Raw genomic sequence first — 21847 nt, 5'->3', positions numbered from 1 at the left:
CGTACCTGTGACCAATCCTGCCTTCCCACCTTCCTTACAGGCACATCTTCCATTAGGAAGGCACACTTCCCAGTAAACCTTGGGCCACCACTGGGTCTCAGTCAGGGACAGCCAGTTTCCAGAGAACTCAATCAAAAGCATGTTGGGAAACTTGCTCAAGCTATCAGTTCAGATGTACATCTGCCCCACTGTGTGATGGAGGCAGTTTCTCAAAGGAAGCAAAAGTGTTTTTCCATTGAGTTGTAAAATTTTATTAAATATTTATTAAAGGCTCAAAAGGTTTAAAATGTATATACTCTTTATAAGAGGAATCCCAGTTTTACAGGTACTGTTGTTGCATAGGGCTTCCCAAGTGGCTCAGTGATAAAGAATCCACCTGCCAATGCAGGAAACAGAGGAAACAGGTTCAACTCCCTGTTAAGGAAGATTCCCTGGAGGAGGAAATGCTAACCCACTCCAGTATTCTTGTCTGAAAAAGTCCATGGACAGAGGAGCAAAGAATCAAATGCAACTGAGCACACACACACATTGCTGCATAACCAACAACCCCACACTTAATGGGAACAACAGCTGTTTTCTCATGTTCAGGGATTCCATGGGCATTGGACAAGGCAGGGCAAGGATGCCATCCTCTGAGTGTCTGAGGACTCAGCTAACAAGATTCCAACCTCTGGGGCTGGGATCTTCCAGAGGTTCCTTCTCTCACACATCTGGTGCCTAGGCTAGGATGACTCAAAAGTTGGGTTCGGCCAGGATTACTGTGGCCTCTCCGTGTGACTTTGCTGTGTTTCAAATGGGAGAATCTTGAGAGGGTGCTTTCCGAAAATCTGAAGTAGAAGCTGCAGGAATCTTGATGATCTGGCCTCAGAAGTCACATATCATCATTCTGGCTGTATACTCCAGTGGTCAAAGCTTCACAGTTTCTCCCAGATTTCACATGGGAGAACTTGATGGGAGGAATATCAAAGAATTTGAAGCCCTCTGTTTTTTTAAACACCACAGGCCACTTGTAGGAATTTATCATAGGGAACTAATCCAAGTGCTGGAGATCTGTGAGAAAGGAAGTTTGCCGCAACATTGTTTCTAATACAGAAAAACTGGAAACAATCTAAATGACCAAAGACTCAGGGGTTGGTTAAATAATTTGTGGTACAGAGTGTCAATACTATGAAATACCATTTAACTGTCATAAAAGATGATATAATATGACGGAATATGTTGCAAAATGGAAAAATTTGGTTGTAGAGCGAATATATAGGAAAATACTTTTTGATTTAAATAACAGAGTTTGGGGAAGTTCCCTGGCGGTCCAGTGTTTAGGATTTGGGTCTTTCACTGCCGTGGGCCCAGGTTCAATCCCTGGTCAGGGAACTAAGATCCCACAGGCTGGGTAGCATGGCCAACAAACAAAGAATAAAGCTTTTCTAAATTACAGAAATATTCAACAAATGAATTTTTTCTGTGCCAGCCCTGAGCTAGGCACTGTGTATACAGAGTAAATAAGAACTAGCTCCTTGCTATGAAAGAACTTAGAGTCTGAGGGTAAGGATAGTAGTAGTAGTAGAGACAGATACATAAGAGGAAGGAGGTTTCTATTTGGTGACTTTCCGGAGGAGATGACACTTCAGTTGAGTTTTGAAATAAATTGGCCAGACAAATTAAGAGGGGAGGTGGCATAGTCATGGAGATTGACCCCTACCCCCACATCTCTTCCACCAATAATAACCTCTTTTCTATTGTTGGTGACTGATTTAGAAATGGACATGTATGCGACCCTGGCCAATGTGAGGTGAGGGAAGGTCTGCTAGGGGGCTTCTAAGAAGAGTTACCAGGTGCATAATAAAGAGACACTTGGCATGGTCTCTCTTTTTATTTACTTATTTACTTACTGGTTGCTCTGAGTCTTCGTTGCTCTGCACAGGCTTTCTCTAGTTGCGGTGAGTGGGGGCTACTCTTTGCTGTGATGCGCGGGCTTCTCATCGAAATGGCTTCTCTTGTTGTGGAGCACGGGCTCCAGGCACGTGGGCTCAGTCATGGTGCACGGGCTTAGTTGTTCTAAGGCATGTGGAATCTTCCCGCACCAGGGATCAAATTCTTCATCGCTGGACCACCAGGGAAGTCCTTGGCATGGTCTCTTTTTCTTCTGGTGGATGTTGTCATATCTAGGAGTGAAGTATGAGTCTACTATCACCTTCTTCCAACCTGGAGAGGATTCTATGTTAGAATGAATCTGATCCCAAGGGTGGCAGAAAAGAGACCCAAAAGAGCTGACTCCATGTTTTTGAGCTGCTAATTGTAGAGTGCCTAGCACCCATCGTACCTCCATGCCAAGTGAAAGAAGGGATTTCCTGATTGTGTGAGCCAGTTTGAGACAAAGTGTTCTGTTACTTGCCACTGAGAATGTAACTATTGCGGAAGAGCATTCTAGGCACCAGGGTGAGAGAGACTGCCTTGTAGTTCAGTGTGGTGGCAGGGGAAGTTGTATAGGAAGGAGGAATGCCAAGGGCTGTTGACAGAGAGGCTATGGTCTTGACAAGATTATGCCACCGAGGTTTCCAAGACTTCATCCTGAGGGCAATGGGGAGACAGCCAAGACTTTTCAACAGTGAAGAGATGTGTTCAAATCTGTATCTTAGGAAAATCGCTCTAATAGATAAGAACAGTTTGCAGGAGAGACAGAGAGTGTGTGTGTGTGTGTTAGGGTAGGGAGATCATTTGGAAGACTTTGGGCAATGGCGGTGAGAGGGAGAGCGGGAGAAAGTCAGGACACATTAAGGAGTCAGAGGTGGGTGCCAGCCTGGGTGATGATCTGGCTGTGGTGGAGAAGAGAGGGGAAGAGGCAGCCTCCCAGGACTCAGGCTTGGACATCTGGGAGAATGGTGGTGCCGTGTCCTGAGAAGGCAATGCCAGAAGAAGGTTTGTGTGGGTGTTTCCAAGCTTTGTTAAGAGCTTGGTATGTTAAGAGCATGATATGTGCATGCTGCCTCAAGGTACTTGTAATGTAAGGAAGCTTGCTAAAGGTCATCTCTCACCTTTCTTCTGATAACCATCTTTAAAAAATAAAAATTATTTGGCTGTGCTGGGTCTTAGTTGCAACACTCAGAATCTTCACTGAGGCATGTGAGATCTTTTGTTGCAGCATGCAGGCTCTTACTTGCGGCATGCGGGATCTAGTTCCCTCATCAGAGGTTGAACCTGCGTTGAGAGCCCTTAGCCACTGAGCCACCAGGCAAGTCCCTGATAACTATCTTGATTGGCTATGGGGAACTATCCCTCCACCCCAGGATAGAGTCCTGGGGGCTTGCCATCATTGTGCTCAAAGGGTGGACCATGATCTAAGCCTGAACAATTAAATGTTTTCTTTGGAATCTGAACCTTGACCTGTCGCAAACAAAGTAATCAGTCATCCATCCCCCAAGATGAGGTTTTTGTCAGCATCTGTGCTCCCATGAACTTAGAGCCCGAGCAGGGCTTTTGTGCAAGAAGTATATTTGGGAAGGGATTCCAGGGAGCAGGAGAGAAAAACTGGGAAGAGAAATCTAAGCCAAAGGTTATCCCATTGTATGCTAAAGTCCACGAGGACTTTCTGAGGACTGGAGCAGGAGTCTCAGAACAGTCTGGAGGGGGTAAAGGGAGAGGACCTTATCCATTGGCTCCTGGCCTTACTGGGTAGAGAAGTTCACCACTGCATCCCTGGGTGACCCCTGAACTTGCTGAGCGAGTTCGCACAGGCACCACAGGTGGCAGCCCGAGAGAAGCTTGGAGCAGGATGTGAGAGGCTGAGGCGTGTCCCATTTTGAGATGGATTGTCAGTGCAAATCGGGTCAAAACCCAGGCAGAGAAGGGAGTCAGAGAGTGTGAGCCAGGCACAGAGAGGCCTGATACACGCCTCGGAAGGCAGTCTGCTGGCTCCTGCTGCCAGTCTCCAGCACCACGCCCACGGTGTCCACTCCAGGCCTGACGGGCCACCTGCACACCGCGTCAGAGCCTTCCAGTGGGCTCCTCTCCATCTCACATTCGTCTACTTCTGTCACGTAAGATAAAAAATGTTAATGGTTGCAGCGTGGGACATCACAGAGCGCAAACTCAAACACCGCTGTAGAGCGAATAAGAAAACATTTTCCCGTGGTGTTTCTTGAAATGTCCCTTGATAACGCTGGAGGGCTGAGGTGTGTCTTCTGAGGGTTTGCCCCCCGCCCCTGGCATTGTCCTGCCTGAATCCATGAGAGCACTTGGACTCCTATTCTTGCCCTTCTCACCCATGCTCCTGTCTGAGAACAGCAAGAACATACCTGTAGCCCATCAACAGTCCCGGCTGGGTGTGCTCCCAGGCTCAAAGAGGATCCTCAGTGGACTGCAACTGAGAGTGGGCCTGTTTAGACCACGGTGTTGGCCTGGTCGGGGGCGGGGGGCAGGGGGCGGGGAGTGGGGGGTGGCTTCATGAGTTTATGGACACAAGATGGAATTACAGTGTAATTAAAATATATGAATTTCTTTTTGTGTGTGTATGTGCTTTGGATACACATTGAGCCAACTTTATTCAGTAGAGATAGTAATGATGCTGACCAGGTATTGCTTTCAGGGAATCATGAAGAAAAGGCAGGGAAAGAAATATAAGCAAAGACTTGGAGTCTTGGAATAGGGTGGTGGGTTCATTTCCTCATTCTAGAGACATGAACTAATAATCTTAGGTACTGGCTAAAAAGACCCTGATGCTGGGAGGGATTGGGGGCAGGAGGAGAAGGGGACGATAGAGGATGAGATGGCTGGATGGCATCACCAACTCGATGGACATGAGTTTGGGTAAACTCCGGGAGTTGGTGATGGACAGGGAGGCCTGGCATGCTGCGATTCATGGGGTCGCAGAGTCAGACACAACTGAGCGACTGAACTGAACTGAACCCGTTTTCTATGTCTAATAAAGCTGACAAATATAAAGCTTAATAGGAAATAGTAAGAGTTAAAAGGATGTGTAAGGTATCACAGGGAATGAGAATTTTATTATGGGAAATCTAGAAAGACTGCCCAGAGAAGGAAGTGCTTGAGTGGGTCTTAAAGGATGGGGAGGAGTTTCCAGGCAGATGATGGCAGGACAGGAATGGGAGATGAGCAATCCGCACAGCACAATCACAGAGGTGTGAAGCAGTGTGGCTCAGAAGGCACACCATCAAAGGCCACTATAGTGGGACGTCGCTGCTGCTGCTGCTGCTAAGTCGCTTCAGTCGTGTCCGACTCTGTGTGACCCCATAGACGGCAGCCACCAGGCCCCGCCGTCCCTGGGATTCTCCAGGCAAGAACACTGGAGTGGGTTGCCATTTCCTCCTTCAATGCTTGAAAGTGAAAAGTGAAAGTGAAGTCGCTCAGTGGTGTCCGACTCTTAGTGACCCCATGGACTGCAGCCTTCCAGGCTCCTCCGTCCAGGGGATTTTCCAGGCAAGAGTACTGGAGTGGGGTGCCATTGCCCAGGAGGGTCATACTTAATGCTACAAGAAAAAGGAAGCCATGGAGGATTTAATTTGGGAAATAATATTCCTGTATGCATGTTTTACATATTTTAAATAAAACATATGTATGATGTAGAAACAAGTTCAAATAGTACAGAAAAAAAGTGAAAAGTAAAAGCCCTCGTTGTCTTTTTATCCCACCTAAACCCCCTCAGTTAACCATAACTAACAGGTAGCAGTTTCTTGTGTATCCTTCCAAATATTTCTATAACCTCTAAATACAATTTATTTGTATATCCCTTCTATTTTTAACAAATGAATTCATGTTATAGTGATATATACTATTCTGTAGCTTGCTTGTTTTCTCTTAGCAATATATCCTAGACATCTTTTCATATTACATATTAGGGCACCTCATTCTTAACAGCATAGGGGAACAGATTACCCTCCAAAATTATTATGTCCGTTTATGTAGTCACTAAGTGTGTATGAATGTTCCAGTTAGCTTTCCTCTTTGTCAGTATTCTACCCATCTTTATCATCTTGACGATCTAACATCTCATTGGGATCTCACTGACAGTCTTGACAATCTGATATCTCATTGTTTTAATTTGCATTAATTGAATTATAAGTAAGGTGCTCATCTTTTTATTCTGTTTATTAACTGTTTTGTTTTTATGCAAGCATCTTGCTCATATCATTTATTTACTTTTATATCTGTTAGTCATTAATTTATTAAAAATTATATTTTGATGAAGTTAGACTCTTATTTCGGAGAAGGCAGTGGCACCCCACTCCAGCACTCTTGCTTGGAAAATCCCACAGACGGAGGAGCCTGGTGGGCTGCAGTCCATGGGGTCTCTAAGAGTCAGACACCACTGAGCGACTTCACTTTCACCTTTCACTTTCATGCATTGGAGAAGGAAATGGCAACCCACTCCGGTGTTCTTGCCTGGAGAATCCCAGGGATGGCTGAGCCTGGAGGGCTGCCGTCTATGGGCTCGAACAGAGTCGGACACGACTGAAGCGACTTAGCAGCAGCAGCAGCAGACTCTTATTTATAAATAAGTTATAACAGTGTATATATAATGCATAATAATTATCTTTTGACTCTGTTTACAGAGTTTTTGCTATATGGAAATTTCAAGTATTTTATGTTGTCAAATTTGTAATTTTTGTCTTTAATAGCTTCTAGGTTAATGTCACTCCTTATAGTCTTTGCCCATTCCTAGGTTATGAAATAATTCATCTGTGTTTTCCTCTAGCACATTTTTTATTTCATCATGTATGTTAAAACCTTGATTCTATCTGGAATATAATTTAGATGTGTTCTTCTTTGCTAGCAACTTGCTCTCTTAATGGTCGTATATACTCCCAACTACTTCTTCCATTTGTTTAATCATGTTCAGATTTTCTTAACCAAGAGGAGTCTTCCGTTTCCAATTTAGGATTGAGGCTTGGAGTGAGAGCCTGTGCCCACATTGCAGGTGATAAAGACAAAAGGAAGAAGGAGATTTCGGAGCCTTCTATCCTGTTGGTACCCAAGACCTTTCACATTCTACACAAGAAGAATCAATGCGAATGTGGACACTTGTTATGTCACGGAAATGGGGGTGAGGGGTGGGCAAGTAAGTGTGTAAAGTAGTGACTGGTGCTGTTGAGTGTGTGATGGCTGGGCACACTCACAGATGCTTCAGGAACTGTCCCTGGGAGCAGCCTTCTGGAGGGCAGAGTGACACACTCTTCCTGTTCTTGACCCAGCAAGTCTGCTTCTAGGGGTTAATGTGAACAGATAGCCAGAGAAGCCCAGCTTTCACATACTAAAGAGTTTATCACAACAAAATGAATAAGAAGGAAACATTAAAACAGTTGTAATAGCCAGAGGTTATGATGAGATAAAGTAATAATGCTTCAGCCATATCAGAGAATATTTTACAGCCATTAACAATTGTGTTTTAAAGAAATAGTCAATATCATAGAGAAAGTTTATGATATAATTTTAAGTGAAAAACATAAGAATATAAACTACTTATAAAGTATGAGACATTTTTTCCCCCAAATCATATATGTATGAAGTGTGAGTCTGTGTGTTCTGTATCTGCTAATTAGTACCTTTGAATGTGAGCAAGTCCCTTATCCTCTCTAAGGGTCAGTTTTATCCTCTGCAAAATGGGACACCAGCGGGTCTTACCTCATGCGGTTGCTGTGGGGATTAAATAAGACTGAATAACAACAAAACATGGAAAGTAATTAAAGGCCAGAAAGAAATATCTTAAAATGTCAACCATGGCACAGTTACAGATACTTTGACTCTTCTTTACAATATTTTGGTATTTCCAAATTTTCTAAAATGGCATAATATAATTTGGAAGGAAATGTGTTTAGGTAGGTGAGAAAACTGTTCTGTTGTTCTTTCAACAGCAAGCTCTATGGCTTGAGTGTAAACAACTGAATTTTTTAAACAGAAAATACAGGGGATTCGCTAGTGATCCAGTGGTTAGGATTCTGTGCTTCCACTACCAGGGGCCCAGGTTCAACCCCTGGTCAGGGAAACAAGATCCCACTTGCAGCAGGGCAAAAACAATTAAAGGCATAAAACCGGACAGATACAGGGAAAGCGAATCTTCTTCAGCCCCGTCCCAAAGGCACCAAGGGCCTCTCTGTGATGACTCCCACTATCACCAGTTCGTTAATTGCTTTTTCCTGTGACTTTTGAGAGAAAAAGATTCCCACACCTAGTGACTTAATCTGGACCCGACAGGAACCTAACCTCAAGTAGCTTAAGCAAAACAGGGACTTCTTCACTCACGTAGCTGAAAAGCACAGGGGTGGCTCTGGCAGCAGGTTGGCTGGGTTCAGGCACTCAAACACCACCATTAGCACATGTTTCTAACTCTCGGCTTTGCTTTCTTTGGTGTCAACTTCATCGTTAGACTGCTGCTGCTGCTGCTAAGTCGCTTCAGTCATGTCCGACTCTGTGTGACCCCACAGAGGGCAGCCCACCAGGCTCCCCCGTCCCTGGGATTCTCCAGGCAAGAACATTGGATCGGGTTGCCATTTCCTTCTCCAATGCATAAAAGTGAAAAGGGAAAGTGAAGTCGCTCAGTCGTGGCTGACTCTTAGCAACCCTATAGACTGCAGCCTACCAGGCTCCTCCGTCCATGGGATTTTCCAGGCAAGAGTACTGGAGTGGGGTGCCATTGCCTTCTCTGCATCATTAGACAGGCTCTCCCTAAAAAGAGGGTCAAAGATGGTCACTGCTGGGTCCAGGTGTACGCTCTATCCGCATAGTAAGTCCTGTGAATGAGCAGTATTTCCCTCCTGGTAGCTCTGCCAAGAACCCCAGGTTTTTCCTCTTATTGACCTGACATGGATCACGTGACCACCTCAAGCCCCATCCCTGTGCTCAAGGCCAAAGAGTGCTCTGAGCAGCCAGGCAGCCTGAGGTCAGCCTCACAGGACCGAGAGTAACACACAACGAGTTGCTGACAGGAAGAGTGGGCTTTGCTACCAAAGAAGGGGAACGAAAGCTGCACAGGCAGAGGAAGCTAGGTGGCCACCGTTCTATCCTAGCGCTTTTAGGATAGTCCACTTGCTAAGTGAGTTAGCCTCTCCTTCTCAGAGATCCATGTAAAAAGTGAGGAGTCTGGGTTCCTGCCAATGGCTTCACGTGTGCCTGGCCTGACTGTCCCAGGGAGGCCTGGGTGTTACTAACTTTCTGCCCAGCTACTCACACTGACTTCCCTTCACCCTAGGGAGTTAGCTTCTTAAGGTACTTTTTGTATTTCAATGAATTCAATAAGCATTTTATTTTTTTTTAATTAAAGTATTTATTTGTGTTATCACGAATAACAAGCTGTCTGTTAAATTAAAACCTTTCATTTTTATTTTGTTTATTTTGGGCAGCATGTGGGATTAGTTTCTTGACCAGGGATTGAAAGCATGACTGCTGCCTTGAAAGTACAGAGTCTTAACCACTGGACCACCAGAGAAGTCCCTCCGTAAGCATTTTAAAAGCACCAAAAGGGAGTTTCTGGTGATCTAATGGTTAGGATTCTATGCTCTCACTGCCAAGGCCCGGGAGGGGAGCTGAGATCCCTGCAAGCTGCCAAAAGTAAATAAATTAATTTAATTTAATTAAAAAATAAATATAAAGCACCAGAAAGATTTGTGTGACATCAAGGGGAAGGAGGACTGGGCTGGGTCGGGTAGGAGGCTTTCGGGGAGGATTAGAGGGAGAGAAGGAAAGACTGGCTCCTGGCTCAGAGCACTCACGTGCGTGCTAAGTCTTTTCAGTTGTGTCTGACTCTTTGCGACCCTATGGACTGCAACTCGCCAGGCTTCTCTGTCCGTGGGATTCTCCAGGCAAGAATACTGAAATGGATTGCCGTGCCCTCCTCCAGGGGGTCTTCCTGACCGGGGATCAAACTCACATCTCTTATGCATTGGCAGGCGTGTTCTTTACCACTAGCGCCACCTGGGAAGCCCCAGCTCAGAGCAGGAGGACGCATTTTCTGAGTGCCAACCATGTGCCAGCCACTTCTTCAGACATACTTCACTTTCTCCTCACACTCCTGGGAGGAGTGAGGCATTCATATCCCCATTTTATAAATGAGGGAACTGAGGCACAGGGAAGATAGAAGCACTTGCTGAAGCCTCTCAGGGAACCAGTAGCAGAAAAGGGATTCAAAGCCAGACCTCTTGTCCTTCTTTCCCTTCTGCTCCATCTTCCTGGCTTAGGAACTCACAGCTACCGTAGCTGGTTCCATAAGGATCCCCAAACTCTGTCCCTAGTCCCAGGTGTCTCCCTGAACATTTCTTTCACAACAGATGGAGCCAACAGGGAACCCAACCATGTAAACGATTTGCTGTAACTAGTCTAACAGATTAGCAGCCTCTTCTCTCCCTTGCTCATTTCTGTTTGCACCTACCACCCCCACGCCTATATCCCTTCTTCTGGGCCTCAGTTTCCCTGGAGAGACTCCTGTTTCTGCCAAAGTCTAGGTAGAGGAGAACTCACTCTCTTCATTCATTTATCTATTTATTTATTCAGAAAACCCTCACTAAGTTTCCATTGATGTCAGGCCTATGGCAAGAGCTTGATGAGGGAGCCCCTGCCTTTCAGGAAGTTCATAATCTGGTGGGGGCAGGGGAGGCTAATCACAGCACTTGGCCTGTTGTGATCAGTGCTATGAGGTCTATAGGGTACTAGGGTGGCACCTAACTATACCCAGGCAGGGGTGGGATGACGGTGGGCAGTCAAGATAGGCTTCCTGAAAGAGGTGACACTTGAGGAATCCTTAACAAATGAGATGTTGGGGCGTCCCTGGTGGTCCAGGGGTTGAGAATCCACCTTGGAAGACAGGGAAATTAGGTCTGATCCCTGGTCATGGAACTAGACCCTGCATGCCACAGAAAAACTAAGCCCATAAACTGTAACTACTGAGCCTATGTGCTGCAACTAGAGAGTCTGTATGATGCAACGAAGGTCCCATGTGCTGCAGCTAAGACCTGACACAGTGCAATAAATTTATTTTAAAAATGAGATGTCGTTCATCAGGTACAGAAAAGGGCATTCCAGGCTAAAGGAGAGTATGTGTGTCTAGGACATTTGTCCTATTCATCATTGTCCATCTTCGTCCGAACAGTCTTTATTTGTGTGATTCTCCCTCATGGTTTCCACCTTCCCAAAATAGAAGATAGAGCATCAATTCCCAGCTTCCCTTGCAGCTAGGAAACAGTCATGTGACCTAGCTCTGCCGCTCAGTCAGGACTTGCTTCAAGAAAGAGCAGCATAAAGAAAGAGAACCCCAGTGAGATGGCACTTTGCTGGTGGAGGTGGTTTGGAAAGTAGCACAGGTTGCTAGGCTGAGGCCCTGACACAGATGTGGCGTTGGTATTGTGGCAGCAGCAGCAGCAGTTTTCACTGAAGCTGAGGTCCTTCCTAGCACTTGGTATTTGTTAGAGTGATGGCAGAGACAGAAGGTTCTGAGATGGCCAGTTCTGCAGTTTGTTCCTAGAAGGGATTTTATTATTGAGTCTGTTCCTCTCATTCTCCTGATAATTCTCTGAACTCCTAACACCTGCAACAAACCCAATTTCTGCTTTCACATGCTCAAATGGATTCTGTTACTGACAGCCCTGACTGATACACACAGGGAGGTCAGTTGCTGTGGTGGCTGATGAGGTATACCTGGGCCAGCCCATGGAGACCACCTAGGCTAGAGGTTAGGATGAAGGCAGTAGGGATCTATAGAAGGATCAGAGCAGACTAGTGGCAATGACTGGGCATCACTTTCTGGAGGCCAAGGGGAACACAAGTAATACAGACTCAAAAATCATGAGGTTGGAGGATTGGATCCGTATTTTCAGATCGATGGAAAGTGTAGTTTTTAAGGTTTGAAAGCGTGAGAAGTGGTTAAGAACGCTCTGTGCCTCAGTTTCCTTATCTTCAAAATGGGGAATAAATTTACTTATCTCATATTTAAGGATTAAATCAGTTAAATTGTAAAATGCTCAGAACAGAGCCTGGCATTTAGTAATTAGCTATTATTGTTGGGAGCAGTACCAAAAGTGCTTGGGTCAGGGATTTAGGGTGACAGGTTTCTGGTCCTTGTTTTGCTACAGCTGCGATGTGCCTCCATCTCTGATGTATGAAATGTGAGTACTGGACCTCTGATCCTGCTCCCATGTCAGACGCCAGCTCTTCTCTCTGACCTCTCAGCCCTGCCTCTGCCTCAGCCCCCAGAGGCACCTAGAGTTAAGTCCAATCAGGAACCTTTCATCCCTTGACTTCCTGTTTGAAATAGCTGATCACTCCTTCCCTGGAACATGGTCCTTCGTGGCCCCTTGATATCCTGGACTCCTGGATTTCCTTCGTCCTTTCTAGCTGCTCTTTTCTCCATCTTCTTCCCAGTTTCTCATCCTCAACCTCTCTCTTAAATATGGGCCTTTCTCAGGGGTATGTCCTAGGCCTCTCCTCTCTCTTCATTCTGTACTTTGTCCCCAGTCCATGTCTTCGGTTCTCAAGGCTTCCACCACTTCCTCTAAGTAGAAAACATTCATGTCACATCTTCACCCAGATCCCTCCCCTGAGCTCCAGTGCAGCATGGCCGCCTGTCTCCTGCACAGCTCCAGTGGGTATCTGTAATACATCTAAAAGAGAACTCATTATTCTCTGCCAGCCCAGACTTACAGCCACCTTCCTGGAGGATGGCACCACTATTATCCAACTTAGATGCCCAGACCAGAAGCCCTTGTTCTCAATAGGCCTCATATCTCATTTGCCACACGTCCTGCCCACTCCACCCTTTCAGAGTATCTTCTTCATTCATCACAGTCTATACACTAGTCTAGGCCCTCCTCTTCTCTCATGAGGACTTTTGCACCACCCTTCTCAATAGTTTCACTACATCCAGCCTTGCTCACCCTGATCCATGCTATATGATGGTATATGTTATGATCACGTGGGGCTTATTCCAGAAGTGCAAGTTTAGTTTAATGTCCTATATTAGATCAATATAATTTTATCATAGTCAGAGAATAAAAGAGAAACATGATCATTTCAGTAGAGAAAGAAAGAAATAAATTGATAAAATTTAATATCAGTTCATAATAAAGCTCTCAATGAACTAAGAATAGTAGGGAGTTCCTTTAATCTGAGAAGAGATATCCACAAAAATCCCATGTGTGTGTGTGTTCAATCGTGTCTGACTCTTTGAGACCCCATGGACTGTAGCCCACCAGGCTCCTCTGTCTATGGGATTTCCCAGGCAAGAACACTGGAGTGGGTTGCCATTTCCTCCTCCAGGGGATCTTCCTGACCGGGGGATCTAACCTGCATCTTGTGTGACTCCTGCATTGCAGGTGGATTCTTTACCTCTGAGCCACCAGGGAAACCATCATATTTAATGTGAAATGTTGAACACTTTTTCCCAAGAACAAGGTGAGAATATACCATCACACTGTTTTTGTTCAATCATTATACTAAATGTCTAGCTGGGACAATAAGGGAAGAAAAGTAATAAAAAGTATAAAGATTGAAAAAGAAGTAAAATTGCCATTAGTTTCTGATGACATCACTGTGGATGTAAGAATTACAAAAAATCTATAAAGTATTAGAATTAATTTAGCAAAGTTTTGAGATGCAGGACAATATACAAAAATAATTATTTTTTCTATAGTAGCAACAGGCAATTAGAAAATGAAATTTGAAAATAATACTATTTATAATGGCATCAAAAACATCAAATACCTAAGAATAAATGCAATAAAATGTGTGCAAAACCTTCACTCTGAAACTTTAAATTAGTGCTTCAGAAAGTAAAAGAAGACCTAAATAAATGGAGGGATATACCATGTTCATGGATTGGAAGATTTGGTATTTTGTGTGTGTGAGTGTATGATGACAGGGCTAAGCAAGGGGACAGTGAATATTTGGTTCCTATTCCTATGAGGCATTCAAATAAGAATAATTCTCATATCTATGATAGCAGCTTTATTGCTAAGAAATGCCATGGAAAGTGCCAGGGGATCACCCCACTTTCATATGAGGCTCTTATATGGAGATACTCCCACTAACTCAATGACAATAGGGTATACAGTTTGAGTTCTATCTTTAGTTGTGGCATTGAATGGTTGAGCTGTCTACCTGCTCTGTCTCCATCTTCTTTCCTTACTTTAACAAACTGGTCAGATTGCAGAATTAGGAGTGAAGGCATTGCCAGATATCAAAGTGACAACCTCTGAGTACAAAGTGACTTGGGTTTTATTCATTCATTCATCAAACTTATATTAAACACTTACTATATACTATGCATTTTACTAAGTATCAGGATACAAGGATGGCTTGGTAGCCCAAGAGATCACCTCTTAAGGAAGATACAGACATCTAATCAGTTTCTATGCAGTCTGCTCAGCCTATACACAATATAAACATACCTAAGTACATAGGAAGTACAGTGAAAGTTCAGAAGGAGCAGCATCTAAGTTGGCCTGATGGTCAGATGGAGTTTTAAGGGATAGAGAGTTGTTAGGCCAGTATTTGTTAAGGTGCTAATTCTTTTAAAACTGACCTCTAGACTCAGTGCAATTCCAATAAAAAATCTAATAGCTTTTTAAAAGTTAACACTCTGATTCTAAAGTTTATATGAAAATGCAGAGAAAAAGTGTGATTTTGGAGAAGAATAAAGCTTGAGGACTTAGACTATCATATGTGAAAACTCATTATAAAACTTTAATAATTAACGCATAGTACTGGCACAGAGTAGTCAAGTAGACCAACTACACAGAACAGAGAACTCAGAAGTAGGCTTGTACATATACGAACACTTGATTTATAAGAAAATGGCCACTGCAGTTCACTAGAAGAAAAAAAAGCATTTTCAAAAAACTGGTGCTAGAAATTTAAATGGAGCTTGGTTAGAAATGGGTGCTGAATGAGCCTTGACTTCTACCTCACACCATACAGAAATGTTGATTCACATGGGTCAGAGTCCTTGGCACTTCCCTGGTGGTCCAGTGGTTAAGGCTCCACGCTTCCACTAGGGCGGGCATGGCTTCAATCCCTGGGTGGGTAACAAAGATTCCACATGCTGTGCAGTGCAGCCAAAAAAGACTTCTGGAAGAAAATATAAGAGAATCTCTTATGACCTTGAGGTAGGCAAAGATTGTTTAAGCATATCACATATATGCTGAAAAAAATCAACCATAAAGGAAAAGTTTGAAAAGATAAAGGAAATGAACATCATTAAAAATAATAATTATTCATCAAAAGGTATCACTAAGAGAGTGAAAATATAAGCTACAAACTGGGAGGACATAATTGCAATACGTATGTCAAACAAGGGACTCATACCTAGAAAATTTAAAGAACTCATATATCGAGAAAACTAGACATGCATTAAAAGCAAAAAACAGGCAAGAGACTTGAACAGACACTTTGTAAATCAACAAGCATATGAAAAGTTGCTCCACATCATTAGTCATCAGTGAAATGCAAATATGAACCACAATGAGATGCTGTTAATGTTATATACCTTCCAGTGTGGCTAAAATGAAGAGGACCAACATTTTCAAGTGTTTGCAAAAATACGGAGTAACTGGAACTCTCATCCATTGTTAATAGGAATATATATTGATGCAAACTGGTGGTATTTCCAAAGCTAAAGATATATATATATATAGATATATATATATATATCTATATATATATATATTCTGTCTCAGGAATTCCACTCCTGGATATATACTCAACAGAAACGAGCACATGTATATCCACCAAAGGAAATATACCGAAATATTCATAGCATTATTTATAATAGCCAAGAATTGGAAATGACCCAAATGTCCATTAACAGTAGAAACTGCCAGGAAATTCCCTGGCAGTCCAGTGGTTAGGACTCTATGTTTCCATTGTAGGAAGCAATGCATTCCTTCCCCAGTCATGGATCTAAGATCCTACAAGCCATGTGGCATGGACAAAAAAGTAAAATAAAGTGATTAATTAAAAAAACAGTAGGATAGATAAATAAAATATTGTGTATATATATACATATATATATATACATATATAGTGAAATATTGTGCTTCCCTGGTGGCTCAGATGGTAAAGAATCTGCCTGCAATGCAAGAGACCTGGATTTGATCCCTGGGTTGAGAAGATCCCCTGGAGAAGGAAACGGCTGTATGCATGCTCAGTCACTTCAGTCTTGTCTGACTCTTTTGCGACCCTATGGACTGTAGCCCACCAGGTTCCTCTGTTCATGGGATTCTCCAGACAAGAATACTGGAGTGGGTTGCCGTGCCCTCCTTCAGAGGATCATCCCAATCCGGGGATCAAACTCACATCTGCCTGTGCCTCCTGCATTGCAGGCCGACTCTTTACCCACTTGAGCCACCTGGGAAGCTCAGGGAATGTCTACCCACTCCAATGTTCTTGCCTGGAGAATTCCATGGACAGAGGAGCCTAGTGGGCTACAGTCCATGGGGTTGCAAAGAGTTGGACATGACTGAATGACTAACACTTTCACCTTCATGGTGAAATGTTATATAGCCATGAGAAAGAACAGGCAATTGCTACATATGGCAACACATATGAATCCCTTGACCATAATGTTGGGCAAAAGAAACCAGGCACAATCAAGTACATACATACATTTAAATGGAGTTCAAAAACAGACAAAACGAACATGTGATGACAGAGATCAAAACAGTGGTTGCTCTGTAGGTGACTTGGTTGGGAGAGTACATGAAATAGCCTTCTGGGCACAGGAAATGTTCTGAATCTTGATTGAGTAATGCTTATAATTCATTAAAAGGGGTACTTTAGATTGGACAATCTTCTGTTTATAAGATATACCTTAATTAAAAAAAATGTCTCCCCATTGTTTACAGGAGGAAATCCAGAGTTTTTTTTCAGACCACTGATCTCAATGGCAATTAGTTCGTTGTTTGGCTCCTATTCAATACCCACCAGACTATAATCTCCATGAGGTCAGGACCATGGCTAGACCTTTCACTGCTGTAATCCCAACTCCTAGCACAGTCCCTGGCAAAGAGCAGATGCCCAATCAGTATATATTTTAGGTAAATTAATGGATGAGTAATGGCTTTATCTTGTTCCAGTAGCGACATTTCTGAGTTCCACCCCTCAGCCAACTCCCCGCCTCCGCCCCGAGGTTTCTGGAAGTTTCCCAGCACTGTCCAGTACTGGACAGCAGCTTACTCCTGCCCATCCTAGTTAAACCACCAGGGGCTCTCACCTGGACCCTTCCACCGCTTCCCAAATGCTCTCCCTCCCACTTCCCTCCCCTCCCCTTCTCCACCCAGAAGCCTGGATAGTGTTAATAGGTAATTATCAGATCACTCTCTTTTTAAAGCCCTCCTGGGGTGATCCTTTACACTTAGAAAAAAGTCCCAGGGTTCACAAGACCCTTCTGGACTGGTCTGTGCCTGCCTCTGACTGCTGTCCTGTGACTCCCTTTTCAACTGGGCACACTCTGACCATGCTGGACTTCTCTCAGTGCCTCCGTCAGGCTAAGCTCACTTTTGCCTCAGGGAATTTGCATTGCTATTCCCTCTGTCTGGAACGTTCTTCCTCCAGATCTTGGCCTGCTTTGTGGATACTGAGGTGTGCCCCCACGGCCCCCTTCTGGGCTGAGGTCCTCATTCTCCCAGCTGCTGAGTTGCTGGCAGCAGCTAGCAGTTGAGACTGTGGGAATGCCTCTAACTGAAGGCAGCTGGCTTGCCTGGGGGGGCACCTACCCAGTGGCTGGTCAGTATAGGGGTACAAAGGCCTGCCTGATGCTGGGACAACTCTTTTTTTTTTAAAAAGATGTATTTATTTTTGGCAGTGCTGAGACTTCGCTGGTGTGCGTGGGCTTTCTATAGTTATGGCAAGTGGGGACTACTCTGTTGTGAAGCAAGGCCTTCTTATTGCAGTGGCTTCTCTTGTTGCAGAGCACGGGCTGTAGGGAGTGTGGGCTCAGTAGTCGCAGCGAGTGGGCTCAGTAGTTGTGGCGCATGGGCTCAGTTGCTCTGTGGTATGTGGGATATTCCTGGACCAGGTGTCCCTTGCTTTGCAAGTTGAATTCTTTTTTTTTGGTTAGTTCTACCAGTTTATTGCTACCAACCCATCTCCCTCCGCCCTCATGCATGCATGCTCAGTCATGTAACCGCATGGACTGCAGCCTGCCAGGCTCCTCTGTCCATGGACTTTTCCAGGCAAGAATACTGGAGTGGGTTGCACAAGTTGAATTCTTAACCACTGGACCACCAGGGAGGCCCTGGGATAACTCTTAAAGGCTAACTTCTTGATTGGTGGGGGTGAGCTGAGGCCTCTGCTGTGACTGTAGCATAACCCTACTTCTCCTTCTACTCTAGGCTGCCTCTCTCCCTGGCCCATAGGTGTCTCGTGAGACCGTGAGCAGCCCAACAAGCTGCCTGTATACAAATTTCCATCTCAGCATCTGCTTCCTGATCTGAGCCACCTGGTGGGATCTCATCATCATTCCGGGTCTCAATAAGCACCCTCCCTGGATGTGAGAGCTGGACCGTAATAAAGGCTGAGCACCGAAGAATTGATGCTTTTGAGTTCTGGTGCTGGAGAAAACTCTTGAGAGTCCCTTGGACTGCAAGGAGATCAAACCAGTCAATCCTAAAGGAAATCAACCCTGAATATTCACTGGAAGGACTGATGCTGAAGCTCCAATATTCTGGCCACCTGATGCGAAGAGCTGACTCATTAGAAAAGACCCTGATGCTGGGAAAGATTGAAGGCAAAAGAAGAAGGGAGCAGCAGAGGATGAGATGGTTGGATGGCATCACTGACACAATGGACATGAATTTGAGCAAACTCCTGGAGATAGTGAAGGACAGAGCAGCCTGGCCTACTGTAGTCCATGGGGTTGCAAAGAGTCAGATAGGACTTAGTGACTGAACACACACACTGGCCAGCCTGAGGAATGCTGCCCCAATCTGTCACCCTATCATATTTTATTTTTATCACATTTTGAAACTTCTAATTTTTGTTCATCCTCTTCCCCATTAGAACACTCATTTCCACAAAAGCTGCTGTGTTTTCCTCACATTGTCCCCAGAGCTGATGACAGTGCCCGGTACATAGTTGATACTCACTAAATATTTGTGGATTGAACATCTGTGGGCAGAGAAGTGAGCGGGTGAAGGAAGGAATGACTCTGTGAGTGATGCCTGCCTTTCCTACTCTCCCCTGCCCTGCCCCACCCCCAGAGTCCCTGAGCCAGGCTGCAGCCCCCTCCCCCATGTGACCCGGGCTGAGCTGGGGCCTCCTGGGAGGATGGAGCCTGCAGCCGCCTTGGCTGCTTGCCCTGTATTGATCAAAGCTGGGAGGCCTGCTGGCTGAGGTCTGTCCCAGCCCATGGGGGCGGGGGAGTGGGAGGGGGACTCTGGCTGAGATTCGAGCAGGGCTTGCCTGGGGCAGAGCAGTGCTGGCTAAAGACCCATCTGCTGACAGCACCTCTTCCCCACACTTCTCAGGGGAGGCCGGAATAGCCCCAGAAGGATGGCTGGGCAGGAGGGTTGGGGGGCGGACAGAGGCAGGACTTAGGCAGTGAAGGCTCCTGGCCTCTCGCAAAGGTGCACATTTGATCTTACATCACTGTTTATGGGGATCCTATACGCGCCCTCTCTAAGGACCAAGGAGTGGACATCTATACAGATTGGTCAAGCACCGCTTGGGCAGACAGCACTGGGCAAGACCCAGGAGTGAGGTTCTTGGTGAGCTCACGTTCCAATGGGAGTCATACTTGTAGCAGCTCACTGTGACCCAGGCCACAGGAAGGGAAAAAATGCTGAGTGAAGGGAGTGATGACTTGAGAATGAATAATGGAGATACTTCCCATGAGGCCCAAAGGGACCTTTATTCAGAGAGGAGAAGTGACTGGCCCGTGGTCACAGGACTCTTAGTAGTTAAACTGAGGCTGGAACCCAGTCTCCTATTCTGTAAGTGCACTCAAGGAGTACGATGCTCTGGCATCAGCCCTCTGCATGCATGTATTGAGCACCTCCTCCGGGCCAGGCCATGTGATGGGTATAAGAGATTACGGTATGGGGAGGAGTGGGGCACCCGCCCTGACCTCAGGAGTTCACAGCCCAGGTGAGAGTACACACACATGCACGCACACACACACACACACAAACCCATAATTCAAACTGGTACCATGATGAAGGTACACAGAGCTAGGAAACTGGATGACAGGGGAAGAGCTCATTATCTGCATCAGCAATAACCTGAGAAGCCCTCATAGACAAGGTGGTCTTTGAACTGTGTCTTAAAGATGGGTGAATTTTAAAAAGCAGGAGATATTGGGAAGAGGCAGGGTATCCCAGGGTTAGGTGTGGCGTGAAGAAAGATGTGGAGGCTGCTATCTTCAGCTGCCTTTGCAAAGACAGCAGCCCCCTTCCGGCTCTCCAGTCTCCAGACTCCTCACCCTTCTACCCACAAGCCATACCACTGCCAGAGTGTCCTGAAATTCAACTCTTAGCATATGCTACTTTCCTACTGAAAGCCCATCAGTGGCTCCTCACTGTCCTCTGGATAACATCCTGTCAACATAGAACTTGAATGCAAGAGGTCCCTTCAGGCATCCTGTGTCCACCCACTCCTATTTTACAGAGAAGTAAACAAAGGCCCAGAGAAGATCACACAGCAAGTCAGGGGCCAAGCTGGAACTAAAATAGTGGCCTTCTAAACTCTAGGCAGAAAAGATGCAGAAGACGTGGGTTCGATCCCTGGGATGGGAAGATACCCTGGAGGAGGAAATGGCAACCCACTCCAGTATTCTTGCCTGGAGAATCTCACCAACAGAGGAGCCTGGCGGGCTACAGTCCATGGGGCCGCAGAGTCAGACACGACTGAGCACAGCACAGCAGCAGCAAACCCTAGTCAGGGCTCTTTCCCTGTTAACCCACCTTCTGCCGTCCCCCTACCACCTGGGTGATATTTAAGGGACATCCTCGCCACTGGCTAAAGTCTCGGAATATCATATCAAAGAACAGCCCCTAGCTAGGACTTAACTCAGGCCCTCATTTTACAGGTGAGCAAGCTGAGACCAGGAAGGCAGAAATTGAATCATTGTGACTTATCAGCTTCGCAGTTCACAAAATACTTGCACAGTAGACTAGGTGAAAAAGTTATTGCGCCCATTTAATAGATGAGGAAACCGAGTTCAAAAGAGCCAAGCAGTGGCTCAGGGTCACATGTGGCTTCATCTATTCATTCTTCATGTATACATTCTGCATTTGCTCTGTGGCAGACCCGGTTTCCCAGGCCAAGCAAGCATAGGACTGTTCTGCGCTCTGGGTGCTCACCGCCCACTTGATGTTTCCAACAGACTGCAGCTGTGATCCCTTGCAGTGAACACCGGCATAGGAAGTCAGGGAGCTGGGGAACCCATGGCAAGACTTTAGGGGGAGCAGGTGGGAGGAAGTCTTTCAGGGGACTTCAGGGTGGGAGAAGGGAAAGAGGGAGTTCCAGGCAGGACCCTGGCCAGCCTCATGTTTCCCGCCTGCCAACCCCTTCCTGCTCCTTCCTGGAGGATTTAAGACTGTGTAGAGCAGTTGTTTTAAATTTCCGGGCAGGGGGATGCAGAGGGGGAGGGGGCTGCAGGCCGTCTGGGGTGCGGGCTGCTATTTACCAGGGCCCTTTGTGGGATGCAGCTCTCCTGGCTGGAGACTCCCACAATTGCTTCCAGCTGGGCTGTCAGCCAGCCCTGAGGAGTTGGGGGTAGGTGAAGGGGAGGGGGCAAGAGAGGGGCGCAGTGGCAGGAAGGGTCTCCTCTAGCCCAGGGTCCCCTGGCCTCCTTGGGTGGCTGCTCTTGCGGGCATATCGGGCCTGGCTGGGCATCCTTGAACATAAATGTATC

The sequence above is a fragment of the Bos indicus genome, chromosome 3 (genome assembly GCF_029378745.1).
Source record: "Bos indicus isolate NIAB-ARS_2022 breed Sahiwal x Tharparkar chromosome 3, NIAB-ARS_B.indTharparkar_mat_pri_1.0, whole genome shotgun sequence".
Lineage (NCBI taxonomy): Eukaryota > Metazoa > Chordata > Mammalia > Artiodactyla > Bovidae > Bos > Bos indicus.
Note: the sequence above shows the minus strand (reverse complement) of the source record.